This window comes from Camellia sinensis, chromosome 1 (assembly GCF_055761805.1).
Source record: "Camellia sinensis isolate YWXY chromosome 1, ASM5576180v1, whole genome shotgun sequence".
NCBI classification, from domain to species: domain Eukaryota; kingdom Viridiplantae; phylum Streptophyta; class Magnoliopsida; order Ericales; family Theaceae; genus Camellia; species Camellia sinensis.
This window is the reverse complement of record NC_138961.1, coordinates 234,072,314-234,096,335: the sequence shown is the minus strand read 5'-3', so window position 1 is coordinate 234,096,335 and position 24,022 is coordinate 234,072,314. Positions and strand designations below refer to the sequence as shown.

Sequence of the window (24,022 nt, the reverse complement as noted above, 5' to 3'; positions counted from 1 at the left end):
CTAGATGATCAATAACAACAACCAAAGCAGATTAAGATTCTTACCCCAAAGCTCGAATCTAACGGCTCAAACCTCGAAGATCAAGCTTGGAAGATCTACTTTCACTCAAGAACTTCTCCTCTCTTCTCTAGAGCTTCTCTCTCTAAAGGCAAAGATTTGAGACAAAATGATTTGTTTCTAAGTCTGCCGGCTGTCTTAACAATCAGCTCGGACACGGGGCACTATCGGGTTGGCTCAACTCAAAAGGTGATTGATTAATAAGACAAGTCTATGACAAAGCGTATGCAGCAAGCTAGGGCAAGACACATCGGCAAGTAATAACGTCGGCTAAAGTCAAAGCTTCGGCAACAGGATAACAAAGACATCGGCTAGGGAGGACGACACTTGACTAAGCTGTGCCACACCTTGGCCGGGGTGTGCCACACCTCGGTCTAGGCCATACCTGCCCGAGGACAAGGATCACTAAGTGTAAAACATCTCGGCAATCAAAGCCCGAGGTGAAGATGGGGGCTGACCAAGCGGTTCCAAAACAATTCTAAGTACAAAGGTTCAGAGGTGAACTAAACTCAAGTTGACCTCGGCTACACATCAAGCAAGGAACAAAATCATGTAAGTAATACTTAAACAAAACAAGGCAAGGCAAGACTTGCAAAACAACATAACAAGACAAGATCATGCATGAATGTATGCAAGTATGACAAGAGTAAGGTGAGGGTTGCTACAGCTTGTTTGAGATATCTCCCTTGCTTTGTCTTGTTTTGCCACTGACGGTTTACCGCGTGGGTCTTGTAAGTCCTTCCGTGCTAGGGGACTTTAAGCCTAGGTAGCACCGTCCTTTCGTGCTAGGGGACGTTAAGCCTAAGTAGCACCCTTGTTAAGATATCGGCCACCGACGGACTATGAACGGGTGTGCTCGATGCTAAGGTTATGCTTTTGTTTTGTCCGGAATGTCATCACCCCATGTTTTAAGTTGACGTATGTTAAGTAAGTAAGTAAGTTTTGTAAGATTAAGTTGATGAACTAGATTCTTCCCATGTTTTGAACAAGCTATGTTATGTATGTTTTGCAAAGACCTCGGGTATCATTCATTTAACCCCTTTATTACTTGTACCATTCACTGAGTATCCAAGCTCACCCTCCCTATGTATGTATGTAGGTAACAAGCAAGAAGTCGGCTACGCCGAGATGTATGTTTTGTATGCATGTTATGTCGGCAGTGAGGATGTCGGCAATTTTGAAGCTTTTGTACTTTGAACATGTCGGCTCGAGAAGCCTTTTATCAAGATGTAATATGTATTTTTGTACTTTATTTTATTTGTATTCAAGTTATAAAGCTATGTAAAGATGTATGCCATTCCCTTTGACTTATGTACTGCTCTTATGGACCACTTGTATTGTAAATTATTGCTTCCGCACATGTTAGCCCCATATATTTATACTCTGATTGTCTGTGAATTTTTGTAAGTGGCCTTCGATAATCTCGGATTACTGGCCATCACGGCACCATCCTACTAGGGGCGGTTTGGGGTCGTGAAAGCTAGTGAATGTCTCAATTTTGCTCAAATGATTCATGAAAGTTTTGCACCGTAATATAAAAGTTTTTCAAGAAATACTACTAGAAATCAGATTTTAAAGAAATTTATGGATATTAAAATTTAATTATTTGACATCTTCAAAAATTTGAATGTAAGAGTTTGTTTAATATCTGATCTGTGGTCAAATAATGGTTTAGAATATTAATGTATTACTGCACATTTTATTGATAATGATTGGAAATTAAATAAAAAGAATTATTTCATTTAGATTAGTTGAATTTTCATACACTGGTCATTTTGTTTGGTGTAGAAGTAAGAAATGCATTATATGAGTGGGTTTTGCAAAATAAAATGTTTACTATTAGTTTAGATAATGCAACATATTACAATTAGTGTAACCCATTTGAAATCAACTTTACATTTGCTTGTTGGTGATGATATATTTCATTTTTGTTGTTGTGCCCATATTTTAAACTTTATTGTTAAAGAAATTATCCATGTATACGAGACTTTTGTACTGATAATAAAAAATGTGATTGTTATTATTATGTCTTCTGCTAATTGACTTTTGGAATACATGAAAATTTGTCAACGAGAAGGTGTGTCATTTAAAAAATTAATTTTAGATATAGACTACATGTGGATTTAACGTATAATATGTTAAAAAGAGCTTGTAAACAAAGAAAAACAATCACTGTGTTTGGTTTGAGTTTTCTGGATTAAGTTTTTTGAAAACTGAGTTTTTTGATTTTCGTGTTTTTTTGTTTTTAGTGAATATTTTTAATATTTTAAACATTTTTTTTACTTTTTTATAGGCACCTTACTTAGATGTGTCTAAAAAGTAAAAAAATTGTGAAAAAATGTTTTAAAAAATTAAGAAATACATAAAAATACAAAAAATGTACTAAATTCTTGTATTTTTTTTTTTTTGTATTTTTGGTATTTAGTGAATTTTTAAAAGATTTTTTTTACAATTTTTTTACTTTTTAGGTGTATTTATGTTAGGTGTCTAAAAAGTAAAAAACTTACATAAAATATTTAAAAAATTCAATAAAAACAAAAAAACACGGAAAATAAGAGTGTAGAATTTTCTGAAAACTGTTTTTAAAAAATAGAAACCAAGCAAAGTGGTAAATTTATTTTTTGTAACAACATCAATAGGGGAAGTATTAACTCCAATGAAACTTAATTAGTGCCAAGTAACCTTGTATAAAGATTTTCTAAAAGTTTTTGATACTGTAACAAAACTATTTATATATATATATATATATATATATATTTTTACTTCACCATTTGTTTTACATATGTTAGGAGAAATATTTCTATTAATAACGAAAGTTTTCGTAAAATATATGGATAATGAATATTATATAACCATTATTATTGCAATGAAAGAAAAATTTGATAAATATTTTGATCCATTACCTTATCTTTTAGGTTTGGCCATAATAATTGATCATAGGTATAAAAAATTGGTTTTCAAAAATTTTCAGAACATATTTTCGCTGATCAAAAATAATTTTCCCCTACTATAACAACATGCAAAACATTATTTGAAGAATACATGACAGCTGCATCTGTAAATACACTGACACACACTACACCAGTAGCCTCATCTCGAGGTGAAAGATTAAGTGTTTTTTCAGGAATAAAAAGAAGAAGAATATCTCAACATACAAGCATAAGCAGTTTTGAACTACAGCGTTATTTGAAAATCCCATTAGTGGATGATTTCGATAATTTTGACATTTTGGATTGGTGGAAACAAAATGAAACTATGTGGCTTGTGGTTTCACAGATAGCCCGTGATATATTAACCGTTCTTATTTTTACAGTTATTTCGGAAACAACTTTTAGTGCAAGTGAACGGGTGCTGAGTAATTACAGCAGCAAACTTTTGCCTCAACTAGTTGAGGCACTGATGATATCCAGAGATCATATGTACGCACTTATGAGAAGACAAAATTATAGTGGAAATGAGAGAATTCAAACCAATTTGGATGACATATCCTCGGGCAATGCGAGTGAATTGTTTGCCTTCTCCAATGATTGATCAACAATTTATTTTTCACTATTTCATTTCTTTTTTCTTTTTTTTTTTGTATTAGATTATTGAGATGGAATATAATGCAAATGATTGGTGGGCTAGTAGGTGCCAACTTAGTTGGGATATACTTGACCTACAGTGATGCAATTGCTCTACTATCATCAATAATTTATATCTATTTTATTTAATGATATAAATTTCTGTAATATTTTATTTCATTTTGAAATAAAAATTATTCATTCAATAAATGTTATCTATTTATTTTAATGATTGTAATATTGAAAGTTTCATTTTAATAAATATAAAATTATTTACTTCAAAAGAAGAAAATTACATAATTTCATTCTTTTTTAGTCATAAGTTCATAGTAAAAAAAACATAAGTCATACATAATTAAATTTAAATACCACTACACATGAAATATAACCAAATATCTCATTAATCTTAACTAAAATACTCTAGTATAATTTTTCTTTTGTTTTTTTTATCTCTTATAAATAATCTATATACATAATATATTTATCGTTTATTTTTCAAAAAAAAAATTAGGTAGGCCGACCGGCCCGACCCCAGGCCCTAATCTGAGTGGACCTGGGCCTCACTTTTTGACCCGTGGCCTGGCCTGAAAAAATGGCGAGAGTCCACACAACTCGCCATGGGCTGGCCCAAGATCGGGCCCAAGCCTAGGCCCATGTGGGCCGGGCCATTATTACACCCCTATCTATTTGGAAAGAACTTTTTACAGTTTTTTAATTTTTTGATTATTTTAGTTTGGTTAAAAAATGTTCTGTTTAGGATGAACTTTTAGTTTTTTATAGTTTTATGAGGAAAAAAAATGAAATACTCATGATTTAGAAGTGATATTTATCTTATTAATTTTTTAGTCTATTTTATTTTTTAATGGACTAAATTAGTCCCAACCATGTTGTCAAATGGACTAGCTTGCCACTAAATAAAATTTTAATAGGCGAATTACACTAATGGTTTTTGTAATTTGAGGCTTGTGTTATTCTGGTCCCTGACTTTTCAATTGTGATACATTTGACGCTGAATTTTGAATTTTGTTCCAAACAAAGACAATCAAAAATTCTTTTGCATATGGTCCATTTTAGGGGTAAAGTCATCATAGAATAATTTTGTGTTGGTTAACTTATATATTGTTTGAAATGCAATAGTCTATTTTTTAATGAATAATGTTAGAACTTTATTGGTTATAAAGTTCTGTTTGTTTTGGTTTTCAGAATTTATTTTCAAATTTTTTTTTCTAAGAAACTAAAAATTAAATTGGTGAAAAAAAAATTAAAAACACATTATTTTTATATTATTTTATTTTTTGGGAGTGTAAAAATAATTCTTGATTTTTTTATATTTATTTTCGTTAAATTAGTTTCTATTTTTTCAAAAGTCAAATATAGCGACAACTTTGATATCATTATTAAACCAATCCATTAAATCAAATAATTCAAAACTAAAAATATTTTATATATTAAATGTATCGATTACACATTAAAAGTCTAATACCCATACATTGCATAATAACCATTCAAAAATATATGCTAATAACAAATACAACCATCTATTACATGATAACTATCCAAAAACATTAACAAAAACAACCACCCATTACATGATCATCATCCAAACACATACTAAAAATTAATTTGGTAAAAATATAAAAAATAAAAATAAAAATGTAAAAGATTCATCATTTTTACATAATTTTATCTTTAGGGGGTAAAAATAATTTTTTAAAATTTAAAAATATTTTTTTGACATTTATTTTTGTCAAACTAGTTTATATTTTATCAAATTGATGACTTTGCCCTTAAAATGGAGCAACTGTGTCTTCAATTGTTCTTATTTGAAACGAGATTCAAATTTCAGTGTCAAATGTATCACAATTCAAAGGTCAGGAACTAAACTGACACAAGTCCCAAATTACAAGGATCGTTAGCGTAATTTACCCATTTTTTTTTATAGGGAATTGACCAGTAAATCCTATTTTGTAGACTTGTAATCAGAAGGTCCTAAATGTTTTTTTGGTGATGAGTGGTCCCTTAAATTATTTGTTGACTATTTTGCCATTGTTAGTACAGTTAGGGGACAGGTGGCGTGGTTATGTATGGGGAAGGTGGTGGGGTGTTTGTGTGTTACGTTGTTCGAAAAGCGCACTAGTAGATTTTTGAAGTTTTTGGTTATTTTCAACACACGCAGTGTAGGACGTGAATTCCTTACTAATTGTATTTTAGCGCGTGTCGTGAAGACAAGCAGTAATTCAATCAAATTGGGTCCGCCACGTTAGAGTATCATGTCACGTTTAGGAAAAGTACACTAAGGTTTAATTTTTTTTAGAGTGTCACAACATATTTGTCACGTTGTCACATATGAAAAAAGTATATTAAGGAGTTTTTTTTTTTTTTTTTTGAGTGTTATATCATATCTACCACGTTGTCACATTTAGAAAAAGTACACCAAGGATGAGTAAAAATTTTGGAGTGTCACATCATACTTGCCACGTTGTCACATTTAGGAAAAGTACATTAAAGAGTTTTAAATTTTTTTTGGAGTGTCCCATTGTTGGAGTGTCACATTTGTAACGCCCCGAAAATTGGGCAGGGTATATCTATTTATGTAACAAAACCCACCTAATAGACAAACATATATATATAGCTAACTATTCCATACATTCATTTCCATTAAGTCCCAAATGCCATACATTTTACAACAAGTATGAAATGGAAACCAAACAGACAATAAATGCCTGTAGATTTACAAATTTATCCAAGAACATTCTTGCTTACACAAAATGGAGTTTCAACTCAACGCAAATACAGCCCTAGGCTTACATTCAACAAATAACCATAAAATAAAAATGAAGCCTCAGCTCCAAGTCCTTCCAAGTCAACGTCTTGGCGGAGGCATATCACCTGTACCTGAAATGGTTTCGCTTATAGGGTGAGCCACAGCCCAGTAAAGATATACTACACAACATATGGACCATGACAAGACTAAAGAGGAGTATGCTCATGCCATGTTCATGATAAAACAGTTTATCTCTCTTTTTATAAAGTATGCAATGCTGAGATGCAACAACTGATATAAAACCATTTCCATTTTAAACCATATCTGTTACATGAATACAAGCTCTGTGAATCTCTAGGTGAGTGTCTGCAAGTAGGCCCTAATGCACTACCACTGTCATTTTTACCAGTAAACTGGAAGGCTCGACACCTAACCGCACGGTTCTACACCCCCTACCCAGATTCACAAAGTATTCATCTTTTTGCAAACAGATACATTTCTAAACATTTCTCAAAAGCAGATACATTTCCAATGAAATGAATGTAATGCAATGTCCAATGCAACAAATGAGGAATGTGGCTCAATTTACTTAAGTCTCATGCATTTCTACAACCATCATGGCTATCCTCCACTGATAGCCAAAACAGATATTTCTAAACAGATATTTAAACAATTAAATTCTAAAAATTCTGATAAATACAATCTATTCCACATCTCATCAAATATGAACAACTACACTAGTTTTCATGTCACAATTATGCCCAGTAACCTCTCAAGGTCCATTTCTAACCGTGTCGGTTTTATTCCAACGGATACATTAAGCAAAATAATACCGTTAATGCCCAAGAAAACATCATTTTCTTTCCAAACTCATTCTCCAAACATTATTCAACTATGACATCTTATTTTGATCGAAAGCCCCAAAAGTTAAACGCAATTTCTTTGTTTTCTTTGAAAATGCTCTTTTGGCCACAAACCGGTAAACATTTCAAAACCAGTTGAATCGAAGTCTTTTTTTGTTCAAATTTAAAACATAACTCTTTCATAACCTTACAAACATATTCCAAGTTTACACTTTCGCAATTTGGGCATCAACTTTTTATTTTTCTCAAAATTTCTCTTTTAAGCAAATAAATCACAAATTTTTTAAAAATTCTATTTAAATTATATACAACTCTAAACTCCATATAATAAAGTAAAAGTGCATAAAGAAGTGTATGAAAAATCCCTACCTCGAGTTAGAAGAGGAAACAAGCAAAAATCCAAATTTTTTATTTTGCTGAATTTCGATCTCCACTGGTTAAAATGTTGCTCTCGCCAAGCTCTTCATTTTGGCCTCAAGAACTAGGGTCTAAAACTTAATCAATTTTGGTGGATCAAAGGTTTTACATGATAGTTGTAAAATAGAAAAAGGAAGGCAAATCATGTGGACTAGGGTCTACAACCATTTTTTTTATATAATTATTTTATAATCATGTGGAGAGGACAAATGAGGCAACAAAGAAGGCAAATCTTAATCTTGATGTTTCCAGCTTCTTTAATGGCAGTGATGATTTTGGTCTGATCTGCCAACTACATAGATCCAACTGTTGAAATCACGACATCCACCTGCTTAATCGCCTTCACCAAACTCTCGTGATTGTGTAGATCACCATGGACCAAACTGACGCTGGAGTTCTTGAAACCCTTGATGAATTTTCCCTTAACAGGATCGGAAACAGTGCTCTCTCTCACCAAAGCGAAAGTTGGGTGACCAGACTTGGCGCTCGCTTCGACTACCAATTTTTTGATGTACCCTGTTCAGCCGATGATCAGAATTTTGCTTTTCTCGGCCAAAAAAAAGATGTTGATTCTACCATACAAGCGAGTGAAGCTGCAATTAACTCCTCAGACTCCTTGTAGCCTATTGACAACCGTGTCACGTAATCATCAGCCACATGCTGCTTTTCGGTGCCATTAACTGCATCATGATGTTGAGCAATTGCCAAAGCATCAGCTAAAGTGTATGTAGTGAGTCCTATTTTATTCCTCCCACTAAAAAATTCCAATTGCCTTGCAAGCAAATAATATCCACTCATCACTCTCATGTAGTGTTTCAGAGAAAGCCTGCTATAAAAATTTGGGTCATTATAACATTAGTACCTGCCATATTAAAGTATCATACCATACATGTCACACTCCCCCGTACAAAAAAAAAAAAAAAAAAAAAAAAAAAAAAACTTCCCCAATTAACTACTGAGGGTATATCTGTCCAACCAATATGCATCCACATTTAAAAAAGGACTTACTGGTCACACACTACACTTAATAAGGACTTCTCAATCAACTATTTAAAACGTGTGACCAAATGGTATAGAAGTTCCAAAAATAAGACTTTTCAATAAATGCCCCTTTTTTTATTCTTATGGGGTAGAGGGAGTAATATTACATATTTTTTTATTAGAAAATGTTTAAATAGAAAAATATATAACATTAGCACAAAAATACACAACATTACCACAAAATGAATAATTTTATTTCTAAATCACAAATTGTCGTAATTTTAAAAATTATGTATCACAAAAATATATAATATATATCATAAAAATACATAACAAGGTGTATAGAGAATTTTTCAAAGCAAACACATGCAGATCAAAACAAAACAGAAAAAAATAAAATAAAATAATAATAATAATAATAATAATAATAATAATAATAATAATGCAAGCTCATCCATTGATTTCTTATCCAAAAAGGTGCTAAGGCTTTTTCCGTGCTACAAATACTAGTTTTTTTCCTAACACAGATAATGAAATTGATATCTAAAATCAAGAGAAGAGAAGAAGCCCAAAGGGAGAAATGAAGAATAAAGTGAAGATCAAACCATACCACATCAATTTCTCTTTTGTCCTGCTTTTGCTCCATTTCTCCATATGTAGAGCAGGTTCGGCTAAAAAGAGCAACTCAACGATCTCTGGAAGATGCAATACCACCATTGGCGAATGCTTAACAGAAGAAGGAGAAGGAGGAGAAGAGTTCTTGATGGAATCAAAGACGATTATAAGGTTTCTTGCTTCAACAATTATGTATACACTACAACATAGAAGAGTTTTAAAGACCAAATTTTTTGGTCTCTAAAAGTGAAAATTTTGTTGCAAAAGGCATTTAAGGACCAAGTTCTATCGTCATGAGGATAATCACTAAAAGTTTGTCCCGAAAAGTCAAAAATAAGGCTTTTCTCGATAAAATTTTGAAAATGTCACTAATAAATACACTTTTAGGGACAAAATAATTTGGTCTCAAAATGGTTTTTTTTTTAGACAAAAATTTTTCTCCCAAAAAGATAATAATTCATCACTAATGTCCAATTTTCGTTGCTGAAAATATAATATTTACACCTTTCGCAATAAAAATATTTGGTTCCCAAAAAATAATTTTGTCACTAAATTTTGGTTTCTAAAACCTTAATTTTTTTGTAGTGATAACTCTGTAAAGAAGGGTGCGGTATGTAACGCAATGCGGTACGGCAATTGCATGTTGCTCGCCAATAAAAATAGTCGACATTGTACCACCTACGATTGCTGCCAATGCAGTCCCCGTCCCCGTCCCCGCTGAATTGATGATCAAGCCACAATCGTCTTTTCATGTGATGTCGTGAGTAATCTGGAACATATGGGAGAATTTCAGCCCTCTTGGTTCTTCTTGATTCATTTTTCTTGTTTTGTGATTGTAATAGTGTGTGTATGTCTTTAAATAACAGTGTGATTAAATGTCACAATCATCCTTATTATTATCTCCCACTGTATCATTTATTATGTTAATTAGAATGGTTGAAAGAAATATGGAAAATGTGTATCTGTATTATATGAATTGAATTGAATACAATAGAACAGCCTGTATTTATAGGCTGAACACAAACCTAGATAAGTATAGAAGAAGATACAGATAGAGAGAGACAGAGATACAAGGAGATAGAGATAGAGATAAGATATACCTACAATACAAGGAGATAAGTATAAATCTAAATTTAATATATACATTAACAACCCCCCTCAAATTCAAGGTGGGTAAGCATTAACCAACTTGAGTTTAGAAACTAGATCAATGAAACGACTAGGAGGATGAGCCTTGGTGAAAATATCAGCAGGTTGATCATCAGAAGAAATAAGAAGAAGATGAACAGTGCCACGTGTAACATGCTGTCGAATGAAATGACAATTAATCTCAATATGTTTGATACGATCATGGAAGACATCATTGTGAGCAATTTGAATGGCATTCTGATTGTCAGAATAGAGAGAGGTGGCACCAGGGGAAGAAACACCCATATCAGCAAGGAGCCAGTGAAACCATAAAAGTTCCTGAGTAGTGTCAACAAGAGCACGGTATTCAACTTCAGTACTAGAGCGAGCATTGAGGGACCGTTTCTTGTTGCGCCAAGTAAGAAGAGAATCTCCTAAGAAGAAATAGAAACCTGTGGTGAAGCATCGATCAGTAGGATCCCCAGCCCAATCAACATCAGAAAAGGCACGAAGCTCGAGAGAAGAGTGGGCAGAATAGTGAAGTCCATGGAATATGTCACGCCCCACTTTTTATTACTCGAAGTCATTACCAAATTCATTAGCTTAATTCAATTACAAGGATAACATGCGGAAATAAACTCATATATTCAATCCATAGAAGTGATTAACGATACTCTCATTTGTATGCAAAGTAAATATTACATGAACATACTGAATAAATTGCCCTTGGGCTTACATCACTTAAGGTACAAGAAGAAGGGTGTAACCCTTTTACAACAATGGCATTCCGCCAACATAACTGAGGCCCCGTGGCCAGTAAACAAGTAGATCCAAATCTTGCAGCTCAACCTGCTTAATACCTGAAAAAGATTCAACAACGTGGGATGAACATATAGTCCAGTAGGAAACTCAACATGATCCTTAACAATAACAACTTACAGATAGCTATGATCATGAACACTCATTCTCATACTAGAATAGTAATGTGACAGTTTATACAAAAATATATATGTATGAACTTTTCTCGAAAACAACCGTTTCATTCAACACTACAAGTGGTTTATCTTTCCTTTTTCCTTTCATTAACCCTCATTCCCAATCTTTCATAGCATTAACAAATACTTAGGAAGTAATCTCACTAAGCCCGATACCCACTTCCATTTCCTATACATACTCAGATGTACCCTTTCAAACATATTTATCTAAAAAACATTCGTCCTCCTCCACACTTTCCAAAAGACAAAAATGACATTTTGGTTCGTTTCCATTACTATCATAACTATACATGCATATCTTTGTAAAAATATAAATTTACAACCCACCAACATGTATACAATCAACCAATGGAGTAACTCGGTCCTCCGAACTGTAACCAATCAAATTCATGATATTTTCAGTTACAACGAAAGAACAACAATCCCATTTCACTCTACTAGCTATGTGCCTAGTAAGCCAACAATACACCCCACTCAACAACATTAACAACAAGCCAGTTTACCAAGCGCTAGCTGGAGGGGTATGGTACCTTCGATTATTAGCGCAGTCAGTTCTCCAGGTGCTAGCTGGAAGGGTATGATACCTTTGATTCTAAGCGCGGTCAGTTCTCCAGGCGCTAACTGGAAGGGTATGATACCTTTGATTCTCAGCGCGGGGCACAACACCAACAATCACAGCACATCAAGGCATAACCAACATGTATAATGCATATACATAAACTATCAAGACACCAGCAATGTGTTAAAGTATATGAACACATATCTACCTCTTCCCAAGCAAGCATACATATATAATGTATCTCAATAATTCATCACAAACGATGTTCCATTAACAATGGTATAATGCATACACGACAATTCAACACAACCATGTCATCCTCCACCGATGACCAAGGACAAAACCTCTAGATGCAAATATATTGTACATCTATTAACAGACTCAATTATCATGAGATCACAAACTCATTAACAACCCAAGCATGGTAGTTACAATACAACTTCTACATGTGTGTTCAACACTCAAGATACAACAATCCAATTCTCAAACTTATTTCGAAAACACTTCCCTCATTTTCACAAAAACGATTCTATTCCTTTTTTTTATCACAAAACCAACTCCACTAATCTTGTTTTCATAAAATCAACTCCAAAGCCATGGTTAATCCTTTAGGTATTAACACCCTTACCACACTCATTTTGACAAAAGAGATTTACACACAATGGTCAACAAACCCCCATTATAATTTACCCAACCAAAATATAATTTAGGGCTTTTCTTCTATTAACTACAACATGCTAATTTATATTCTAATTAGCCAAGACAACAATCAATGAAGCCAAAACCATTCTCCACACAACCAACCCTAGGTTTATTTCATGATTTTCAAACAAATCCAACATGGTTCAATTTTCATGCAATAAAAAAATTACCACATGTCTATCTATAGACGGAGTATTGAAAAGGAACAAGGAGAATCCCTACCTCAAATGGAGAAGATGACCCGAAATCAAAGTGCTCCAAATCCCAAATTTCTTGGATCACAACGAAGCCCTCGACGATCAACACACTTCTTACAAAGACCCAAGGTGAGGAAAACACTCTAGCTAGATCAATCCTAAGAGAGAAGTTAGGTTTTAGAGTGAGGTGCTCTCCAATGGCTTTTCAGAAAAGTAAGAGAGAGAAAGGAAATCAAAAAGTGATTCAACAGGAGGAATCTCGGTGTGTTATACAGGTCGACCCGCTCGAGCGTCGAACTCCCCGCTCGAGCGTCACTCACAGATTCCCGCTCGAGCGCCAAAACCCCCGCTCGAGCGGCGGATACCACCATCCAGAAGTTTTGCAGAACAGGTCCCGAGTCGAGCGTCCAACTCCCCGCTCGAGCGTCACACTCAAACTCCCGCTCGAGCGTCAAACCTCACGCTCAAGCGTCCAACACTACAGAGGAAGTACAGGGAAGGTGATTTTCCCGCTCGAGCGCCGAAACCCCCGCTCGAGCGGAAAGGCCAAAAACTGGGCAAAGATTCTAAGTTTTAAAACATCACCAACTTATTCCCAACAAGTCTAACACAACCCAAAACTCTAAGATAAAGAGTAAGGGACAGAAAAGAGAATGAGACAACAACAACAAATCTACGGAACCGAGTCTAGATTACGATTCAATAACAACAGGGAATATCGGGGTCGCTATAGAATATAGTGCCTTTAAGGTAGCGAAGTATGCGAAGTAGAGCAGTGTAATGCGGGGTGCGATGAGCCGACATGTACTGACTAACAAGATGGACAACATAGGCAATGTCATGACAAGTCACAGTGAGATAGACAAAACTGCCGACCAGTTGGCGATAAAGAGTAGTATCAGAGAGAAGATCCCCGTCTAGAGAAGTGAGACGAGTCTGAGGATCAACGGGAGTAGAGACAGTCTTGCAATCGGTAAGACCAGCATGTGCCAGAAGATCGGATGCTTATTTGGCTTGTGACAAAATATAACCATTGGAATCATGAGAGATTTCAAGCCCTAAGAAATAATTAAGAGTACCAAGGTCCTTCATCTCAAACTGACAATTGAGAAATTGTTTGAGGCTAAGAATACCAGCTACATCATCACTGGTGATAATCATATCATCCACGTAAAGAAGAAGAAGAGTGGTGCCATGAGGAGTGGTCCGAACAAATATAGCGTAGTCATATGAGTTGGAGGTGAAGCTGAAGTCATGGATAGTGGAACTAAATTTCGAAAACGAAGCTCGTGGGGCTTGCTTGAGACCATAGAGAGCACGCTGTAGTTTGCAAACGTTATGAGCCAGAGAATTCGTACAGCCGGTTCTTTGTTTACGTGAAGGCCCTTGATCTAGCAGTCAATGGGAAGGTCACTGAACATATTATACCTTCTTTTAAAAAGATGGATAACTTATTGATGGAATGGAATATTGGGGTCCAGGATCAGAGAAAACTCTATTGCACCATCACTAATATCTTGAAAGACAGTAAAAGGTATAGCCGTCCAAGTGTATGGATTCATTTTTAGATGAAGGTGTAACTAATTCTATTGGATTATGCTTGTTTATTGTTGTAGAAAAAGTTTTCTATGCTTAAAATTGTGACTAATTCTTTCTGTTTACATTTTTTATAAAAAAATTCCTAATTTATTTTGGAATTCTTATTGTTACTGTTTACGTCATATATTGTAATTCTAGCTCAGCATGGGATCTTTCAAATTCCTGACCAAATATCTAGCAACTTTTTCTGGCGAAGATACATATAATATTTGGGAAGCCAAGGAGGAAGTTGTCTACACTATTATTGAATTTGTGAAGGCACCTGACATGTTTCAGGTATTTCAGTCTTTAACTGAATTTTGAATATGGGTTTAGAGGAAATTGAATTCTGAATTGAATTTTGAATATGGGATCTAGAGGTGAAAAGGAGGAATCAGACTAGCTTCAATTGAAGTACGGAGTCAAGCAGCGTTGTGATGAATCATTTGGATTTTCTTTGGATAAAAGATGTGTGATGCATGCTTTAGTTATGCTAAGTGATTGTCCATGTGCGTTGTGCTTATTGTTCATTGCTTTACTATGGTTCTAGGCTTGTAGAGTGTATGCACAGGTGTTGCACATTTTTAACCTACTTTAGCCTAGATCATACTCTAGTTTTTGGTTCTCAAAGTGTATTCTTTGTGGTGTTTCATGGTAGTGTGATATGCTAGATATGCCTGCTGTGGCACAATTGGAGAAAGATGCTAAATATGCTTTGGTATAGCAGCTTCTGAAAATTTTCTAACACAACAGCTGGATGCATACTTAGATTTTTATGCAGCAAATTTCACTTTGCTGAAAAGCTATGGTAATTATTCATCTTGCCACATTTAAATTTCTGGTAGGCAGTTGAGCTGAGCTGAGCTGAGCTTAACATTTTGGCTTATATCTAATTGTTTCTTGAATTTGTTCCTTTGAATGGTGTAGGTCTTGTCCATGAAGTCTGTTTAGTAAAGATAAGTTTGATGCAATTGGTAGATCTTGCCTCTGCTAAATCTGGCCAAATTTCTTATCCACTAATCAAGGACACTCTCCAGGTAAAATTATTTCCTATCCCTGCATCTATAGGTTTGAATTTTTACACTTTTGTCAATACATAGATGTAAGTTTCTTTTGCAGATTAATGATGACGAGGTAGAAATGTGGGTAGTTAAGGCAATCACAGCAAAGTTAATTGATTGTAAGATGGATCAGATGAACCAAATTGTAATTGTAAGGTGCTCTCTCTCTCTCTCGTTTGCTCACTCTCTGTGCTTCTTCATGGGAGAGTGGATCTAATTTGTGAACTTCAGCATTAACAGGTGAATATAATGCTATTTTGTGTTTAGCCGCTGCACTGAGCGCATCTTTGGGAAGCATCAATGGCAAACCCACCGAGAAAAGCTAGCAACATGGACGGTAATGTTGACCAAATCCTTGTTATTTATTTTGTTTTATATTTTTCTCAGTTAATCTATATGTATGTATATGTATATTACAGGTGTATATATTTTTTTGTGGTACTATGCGGCATTGGGAACTGGGCCTTGACGGTACAAGAATGGGACTTTGGTTTGTTACGTAGTAATAGGAAAGAAAGTGTTAGTTCAGTTTATGCTTGTTTGCCCAGATTAGGTGGTGGGTGTGGATAGGAACCAAACCAAAACAAGCCTTAAGTCCCATTAAATGGGGTGGCTGCATGAATCCTTCTTCTCCACTCGATTCTATTCAAGGCCATTTCGTTAGGCAAATTAAAATGATTCGTATCTCTATTGGTGGGTGTGGATAAGAAATAGAAGTAAATCCTGTTCCTGTACTTTCTGTAGCCCTGCACAAAAATATGCCAGTGATCTAGGCAAAGTGAAAGTGATAGCATTATTTGAAGGTAAATTACACTGTTGGTTCATATAGTTTTAGCGAGATTTTGCTTTGATCCTCATAGTTCCAATTTCATCAATTTAATCCCCTAATTTTCAATTGCGTTTCAATATGGTCCTTCCATTAGTTTCCATTTGCATTTTGGAGCCAAAAAGACGTGGGAACTAAAGAGACTAAAGTGGAATTAAAAAATATATATAACTAGGGACCACCATTATAATTTATTTATTTTTCTTTTTGGGCGGGTATTGCTAAAATGCTTCTGTGAGTCATATGAGGCCTTTTTAGTCCAAAAAGCTAATGACAATTGAGGGAGGGACCACATCGAAACGTAATTGGAAATGTGATGTTTAAATTGATGAAATTGAAATTATAGGGACCGAAGTAAAACCTCTCTCAAATTAGACAGACAAATGGGGTAATTACCCTTATTTTTAATTACATTCGAGCTTTTAATGCTAGTATCTCAAGAGTTGTATAAATGCATAGTTATTTGTACTTGTGAGAATAATTTTGTGAATGTCAGCTTGGTGTATGGAAAATTAGGAGTTAGAAATGATGAAATTATGTTATTGAAAGTACATAATTCAAAATTATTGTTACTAAAGTTGGTTATGTTAGGTTTACTAGTGTTTAAATTGGGAAAACTTAGGTTGTATTGGCCTCGCTTTGATCACCGTCCAACCACTAGATTAGTCATATCTTTGAATGAATTGTGATTCTAATGGAAAAGGTTATATCTGGGTATCTGGTATTTTGTCTGTCTAGAAGGTATTGTGTTCATTTGATCCTCATATTGGTCCTGCTAAAGGTAGTTTCCAATCTAAGATACTTCTCAGGCTTCTAGTGTTACTTGTTTACTGGACCTAATGCTAACAATATAAACCTCATCTTGAGCATCTTTTAGTTAGGTTGATGGGTGAATTTTTTGATGTGCTATTGATGTCTCTGTCATTCCATTGCTATGCCAACATTATTTTTTGATGAAATTTTCTAGGGATTCAAGTTTTGGTGCCACTTTTTCCAAGGTAATATAACCAATGTCATTAGCACCATTCATGCTAACAAGATAACAGAAGATGCCACACAAGCAATGCAGGGCTTGATGATATGTTAAAGTGCTCTGTTATTTGCAATTGAGGTCCGACCACATCCTCCTCTTTGTTAAGTGATAGGTCAGGCCCAAACTACAGTAGTTGTGATTCTCTTTTGTTTTAGTTGAACTGAATTTATATACCCTGGAAATTTTGACGAAGACAAGTCATTTTTATATATCCTCCAAAATTTTGATGTTTGATGGATGGAATGTATCTTTAGCACACACATGTATTTTATTTTTACTTTATCAGAGAGATAGGCTTTTGGTTACATAGGCCATCTTACTTTACCTGCTTAATTTCTGTTTCTAATGGTTAATTACAGGAAGTGATAAACTTACAAAATGATTGAAAAGGGTATATTGCGATTTGGCTATTTATTTTTTATGGTATAAATTTGGTTTATGTTCTATGGAAATAGAACAATAGCATCATTAGTTAGGGACTCTCTCTCTCTCTCTCTCTCTCTCTCTCTCTGGGGGTGACGGTTGTGCAAGTTTAGACTTGTGTGACGAACCTAATAGTGTTCTTTGCATGTGCTGAATTGTTATTCTTAGATGGTCAGTCGTGAAAAATCTAGAAATCTCCTAGATGTTGATTTGTGATTATGTATCAATTTTAAGCAGTATATAACAACCCCAATCAAACAATCAAGACAAATCGACACTCTAGAAATCCCCTAGATGTTGATTTGTGATTATGTATCAATTTTAAGCAGTATATAACAACCCCAATCAAACAATCAAGACAAATCGACACAACGATTTTACGTGGAAAAACCACAATTGGACACCTCCAATTGTGATAAAAAAAACCACGAGCAACAGCCACAAAACAATCCACTAAGAAGATATAAAGGAATTACACAGGTATACTCTCAATTACCTAGCGAATCCATGCACGAATTGAACCAACCTCTATGTGTCTCTTCCAACCCCGTCTTCACCTCGGAATTGTCTTGACGATGAGCCACTCCGGAATCCACCAAAGTTTCAGGCTCGAATTCTTCTGAATCCACCAAAGAACAACTCTCTCTTTTGTGTATAATAAACAAACAAACCTTTGATGTACTCTCTTTAAACCATGAGTTGAATACTCAATAAAACATCAAAGAAAACTAGCAAAATATCCTCAGATATAAACCTTAGAATCCAAAAAAGAAGATCTAGAGGACTTATCCAAGTGTTGGAAGAAAACCAACTACTTATAGAATCCCAAGTAATCCTAGTTTTGGAAGAAAACCAAATCCTTATTGAAATTCGAAAAACTGTGTTCGTGCGGTCCGCTCGAGCGTGGGACTTCCCGCTCGAGCGGAGGCTTCAAAATTGTGTGATTCATATAGGCTTCATGCTCGAGCATCAGTTTCGACGCTCGAGCGTCAAATCACACCATCCAGCACTTTTTCAGGCATAGTAGAGATGCTGTGAGCTTGTAAACCCCGCTCGAGCGTCACTTTCCCCGCTCGAGCGGGGAGACCAAAATTGAATGCATTTTTGCATTTTGCTTCGGCCGCGAGCTGACCGGGCAGCTCGACCCCCGTCATAATCAGCGAAGTGGTAATCTTGAAAGCATTAACATCACAAACTTCTCAGCAAGGCTCGATTTGGGTTGGATTCGCATCTAACAACTCATAGCCTCACTGAAATAAAAGGTGTGAAAACAAATACAACTGAAAGGAGTTTTGTCAAACGGGGTTGCCAAGAATAAAACCTAACAAGTCGAATAAGCAAACTAAAAGAATTGTCAATCCATCTGGCTATAAAGAGCTAAATTAAGATTTGTGAAGGATTATAAAAATTAAAAATTAAAAAAAAGAAAATGAAAAAATCAACAGTCACCAACATATATCATTTAAATGGCCCCATGAAAATGAGTTAATGGGTTATCAAAAAGAAAAATGAATTAATGCTGTGACAAAAAAAAGTAGTTGTGTCAATCATAGTTTTCAAATGTTTATTTAGGGGGAGTTAATAGCCCTGGAACGTTTGAGGGAATTTGTCAAGATTGCGTGGAATTGCCTGCTTGATCAGGGAACAGAATGGCCATCAATTGATGATGCGGTGCAGAGCCTCCAGATTAAGCTGCAGCTGCAGCAGACTTGGAACATTGATACGGAGATGGGATCTCATCCGAAAATGATCTGGTGGAAGAACCGTTCCGTTCAGCCTTCAGTCGTGCTTATAACAATGTGTTGTCATATGATGGTGCATTTGACATAATGGATACGGGAAGTAACGAGCTGATCAAGAAAATTTAGCTTTTTAAAACCCCTTCTATTTCTTTACTTCTACATAGCATCAACATGTGTCAAAAAATTGGTAGCCATACCCATAGGTGAGACCAATGAATCTTGGTTGTGCTGCAGTGTTCTTTTTCTCTTTCTTTTGATAGACTGTTTTAAGTAATGTTTGCATGTGCTGTGAATTGTATTCTTAGATTGTTTGGCAGAATCGAGTGTTACCAAATATGGGGTTCAAAATCCTTCTCTAAGGTCTCCGAGACTAATTTCATTTGAATTACTTTGGCTATCGAGTCAGAGAATAATAGGGAGGAAAAATCTGTGACATAAAATAAAAAACAAAACAATACAAAAAAACTTACAACCAAATAAAACTTCTTGTTGTGGCCGAATCCATTCGATTAGAAAAAAATTAAAGCACATGAGTAGTGAGTCATATCTGCACCGAGATACTTTCTTTTTGCTAGATTTCTGTTAGTTAATGCTCCATGTACTGAATTGTTATTCTTAGATAAGCAAACTATAAAGATTGTCAATCCATCGGATGTAAAGATCTAAAACAAGATTTGTGATGAATTATACACACACACAAAAAAAAGAAGTGATGGCCACGTACCAGTTTCATTTAAATGGACCCACGTAAAATGAAATAATGCATTATGCATTGTTGATGCGGTGTCTGAAAAAACAAAAATTCAGTCAAATATGGTTTGGGTGAGGAGAGGAAAAGAACTCTAGCATAGAATAATGTAATGAAGTCCTGTTATAGTTTACTTTCACTAATGTTAACAAAAGATCGTTTATGTATTGGATTGACAGACCTAAGTCTCTAACTCTCTGTCTTGATGGAAACAATAATCTATCTATCAAGCTTGGCTCCTGTTCAAAAAAAATAAAAAAAAATAAAAAAATAAAAAAACTTGGCTCATTAATTATTATTACTGCCGACTGCGACTTAGACGTACCGCTCACCGCAAAGAAGAGTTTCTTTACTACCTATTTCTCCATAAAGGCTTGAGCGCATCTATAACGATCCCGGTATTTCCTATTGTTGTTTAACTGTAATCCGGACTCGGTTCCATAGATTTGTTGTTGTCTTATCCTCATTCCTATCCCTTACTCTTTGTTTTAGAGTTTTGGGTTGTGTTGGGCAAGTTGGGAATAAGTTGGTTGTGTTTTAAAACTTAGAATTGTGCCCAGGTTTTGGTCTCTCCGCTCGAGCGGCGCTTTGACGCTCGAGCGGACTTTTGTTGTTGCCTCTCTGCTCGAGCGGTAGTTCGGACGCTCGAGCGTGAATTTCCTTCTCTCAGCATTTTGGTCGTTGTAGAAAATTCTGGGAGGGTGTATCCGGCGCTCGAGCGGATCTTTGGACGCTCGAGCATGAACCTGTGTCTGACGCTCGAGCGGGGTGTTTTACACTCGAGCGGACATGTTTTTATATCAGTCCGTGAAATCACTTTTTGAATCACTTTTCACTTTTCTTTTCTCTCTCTTACTTTCCCAAAACCAATTTTTGAGAGCTCCTCACTCTAAAACCTAACTTCTCTTTAGGGTTTGATCTAGTAGGATTGTTTTCCTCACCTTGGGCCTTTGTAAGAAATGTGTTGATCGTCGAGGGCTTCGTTTTGACCCAAGAAATTTAGGATTTGGAGCACTTCCGAGTTTTGCTCTTCTTCTCCTTGGATTCTACATTTGAGGTAGGGATTTCCTTATTCTTTTTCAATACTTCGTCTATAGATAGACATGTGGTAGTTTTGTATTGCATGAAAATCATATCCACGTTGGATTTGTTTGAAATCATGAGAAGGAACCTAGGGTTGGTTGTTTGAAAATAGTTATTTTATCATTGATGGTTGTTTTGGGCTAATTGGAATGTAAACTAGCATGTTATAGTTGAAAGAAGAAAAAGCCCTAAATTATATTTTGATTTGGTAAATTAAAAATGGAGGGTAGTTAACCTATGTTGTAAATCTCTGTTGTTGTTGTGAGTTGGGTGAAGGTGTTAATGCCTAAGGGATTAACCATGTTTTGGAATGGGTTTGAAATGAATATAATGGACTAATACGAGTTATGGCTTTATTATCCACGGATTTGGTTTTGCGACAACAAAAGGGACGGAGTTGGTTTTGTGAAAACAAAAAAAAAAGGAAAAGAAATGGAACTTGTTTTGTGAAATGGGAAAAGTATTTTTGAAACGCGTATGAAAATTGGATTGTTGTTTCTTGAGTGTTAAACGCACACATGTGAGGGATTGTATCTTTAACTATCATGTTAATGTTGTTGTTGAGTTTGTGGTCTTATAGTAATTAAGTCTTTAATAGATGTACTAAATATTTGCATCTAGAGGTTTTGTCCTTGGTCATCGGTGGAGGATGACACAGTTGTGTTGAATTGTCGTGTATGCATTATATCATTGTTGATTGAACATCGTATGTGATGAAGTGTTGAGATACATTATATATGTATACTTGCTCGGGAGGAGGTAGTTATGTGTTCATATACTTTAACACATTGCTTGTATCTTGATGGTTTATGTATGTGTGTTATACATGTTCGTTATGCCCTGTTGTGTTTGGTTGATGGTGTTATACCTTGCGCTAAAAATCAGAGGTACCGTGACCTTCCAGCTAGCGCTTAAAGAACTGACTGCGCTAAAAATCTAAGGCACCATACCCCTCCAGCTAGTGCCTGGTAAACTGGCATGTTGTTGTGAAAGGTGTATCTTTGACTTACTACGCACATAGCTAGTAGAGTAAAGTTTTGTTGTTGATGTTTCTGTATGTCTGAGAATATCATGGATTATGCATGTTGGTGAGTTGTTATCTCCCTTTTTATAATAGTGCACATATAGATTTGATTGCATCGGGAAGAAGCCAAAATGTCATTTTTTGTCTTTTGGAAAGTATGTAGGAGAACGGATATTTTAAAGAGATATGTTTTGAAAAGGGCGTATTTCTGTATGTTAGGAAAATGGAAGAGAGTAGTGGGCTTAGTGAATTTATTTCCTAAGGAATTGTTAATGTTATGAAAGATTGGGAATGTGGGCTAATAAAAGAAGAAAATAAAATTGAATCGCCTATGGCGTTGATTGAAATGATTGTTTTCAAGAAAAGTTCATACTTATGTATATTTGTATAAACTATCACATTACTATCCTAGTATGAGATTGAGCATTCATGAGCATAGCTATCTGTAAGTTGTTATTGTTGAGGGCTATGTTGAGATCCCTACTGGACTATATGTTCATCCCACGTTGTTGAATCTTTTTTCAGGTGTTGAGCTGAATGTGCTGCAAGATTTGGATCTTCTTATTTGTTGGCCACGGGGCCTTTCTAGTATTGGCGGAATGCCATATGTGTAAAAGGGTTGCACCCTTCTTCTTGATTCGTTAAATGATAAGGGCAATTTATTTATTAAACTCATGTTGTATTTACTTGCATACGAATAAGAGCAATGTCATTCACTTCTGCGAGTTGAATATACGAGTTTATTTCTGCATGTTATCTCTGAAATGGAATTAAGTAAATGAAATTGGTAATACTTCGAGTAATAAAAAGTGGGGCGTGACAGCATCGCTTTCTATGTGCCTACTTATTGCTTGAAAGTCATCCTTGATAAATAATTTATAAGGATTAATTCTGTGGCCTACATATAAAGATAAAGATTAAATAATTGATTTTCAAAAAATTAAAATAATAAAATTTAGATAAAGATATGATTTTTTAATCTATATATCTATCAAAAACATATATATCTAAATCTTTATTTTGATTTACTCATTTTTTTTCTCCTATCACATATTATCTTTTTTTATTTTAAATTTTTCATCTAATGAAATGCCCTTATCTATAACTTCTTTTCTCCTATTAAATTCTTAACATTCTCTTGATAATTTTTATTATTCGTTATTATCTACCAAATGATAAAGATTATTAAAAAAAAAAAAAAATTATCGCTCTGAATGAGAATAGTATTAATAATGAAATAATAAAGGCTACATGGTAGAAGGTAGCACAAAAATCTCACAAAATTAATTTTCTTCACTATATTTATAAAAAGGTAATAATTTGAGATTCTTTCTATTAGTTATTAAAAATAATTTGCATTAGATCATTGTTATGTTTTTTTTTTAATTTTTTTATAAGGTTGTCATTCGTTATAGTATTTCTTCAATCCCATCTCTAAATTCTCTCTTTGAAATTTTTGTTTTTTCAATAATTGAGTTTAGAATCAATTTCTTATCAAATTTGTTTTGTTGATCCTTATTTTATTGAAGGATCGAGACGAATAAAACTTTCATATAATATATGAAATTAATGAATATAATACAAAGATGGTGGGAAAGTACTTCATATTTGTCAATATCTCTACGTTATTATTGGTTGATTTGCTAGATTATACTATCAATTT

The 24,022-nt window shown here is 34.6% G+C and overlaps 1 long non-coding RNA gene and 1 pseudogene across 1 annotated transcript; both read left to right on the top strand.

The window, feature by feature from the left end:
• The first annotated feature begins 9,184 nt into the window (after window positions 1-9,184).
• On the top strand, window positions 9,185-10,158 carry LOC145790691 (uncharacterized). Its single transcript, XR_014329615.1, has 2 exons — window positions 9,185-9,431; window positions 9,846-10,158. It is a non-coding gene; the product is annotated as an uncharacterized LOC145790691 (long non-coding RNA).
• A 3,502-nt stretch (window positions 10,159-13,660) lies between these two features.
• LOC145822776 (uncharacterized) lies at window positions 13,661-17,854 on the top strand (annotated as a pseudogene).
• Window positions 17,855-24,022: the final 6,168 nt, after the last annotated feature.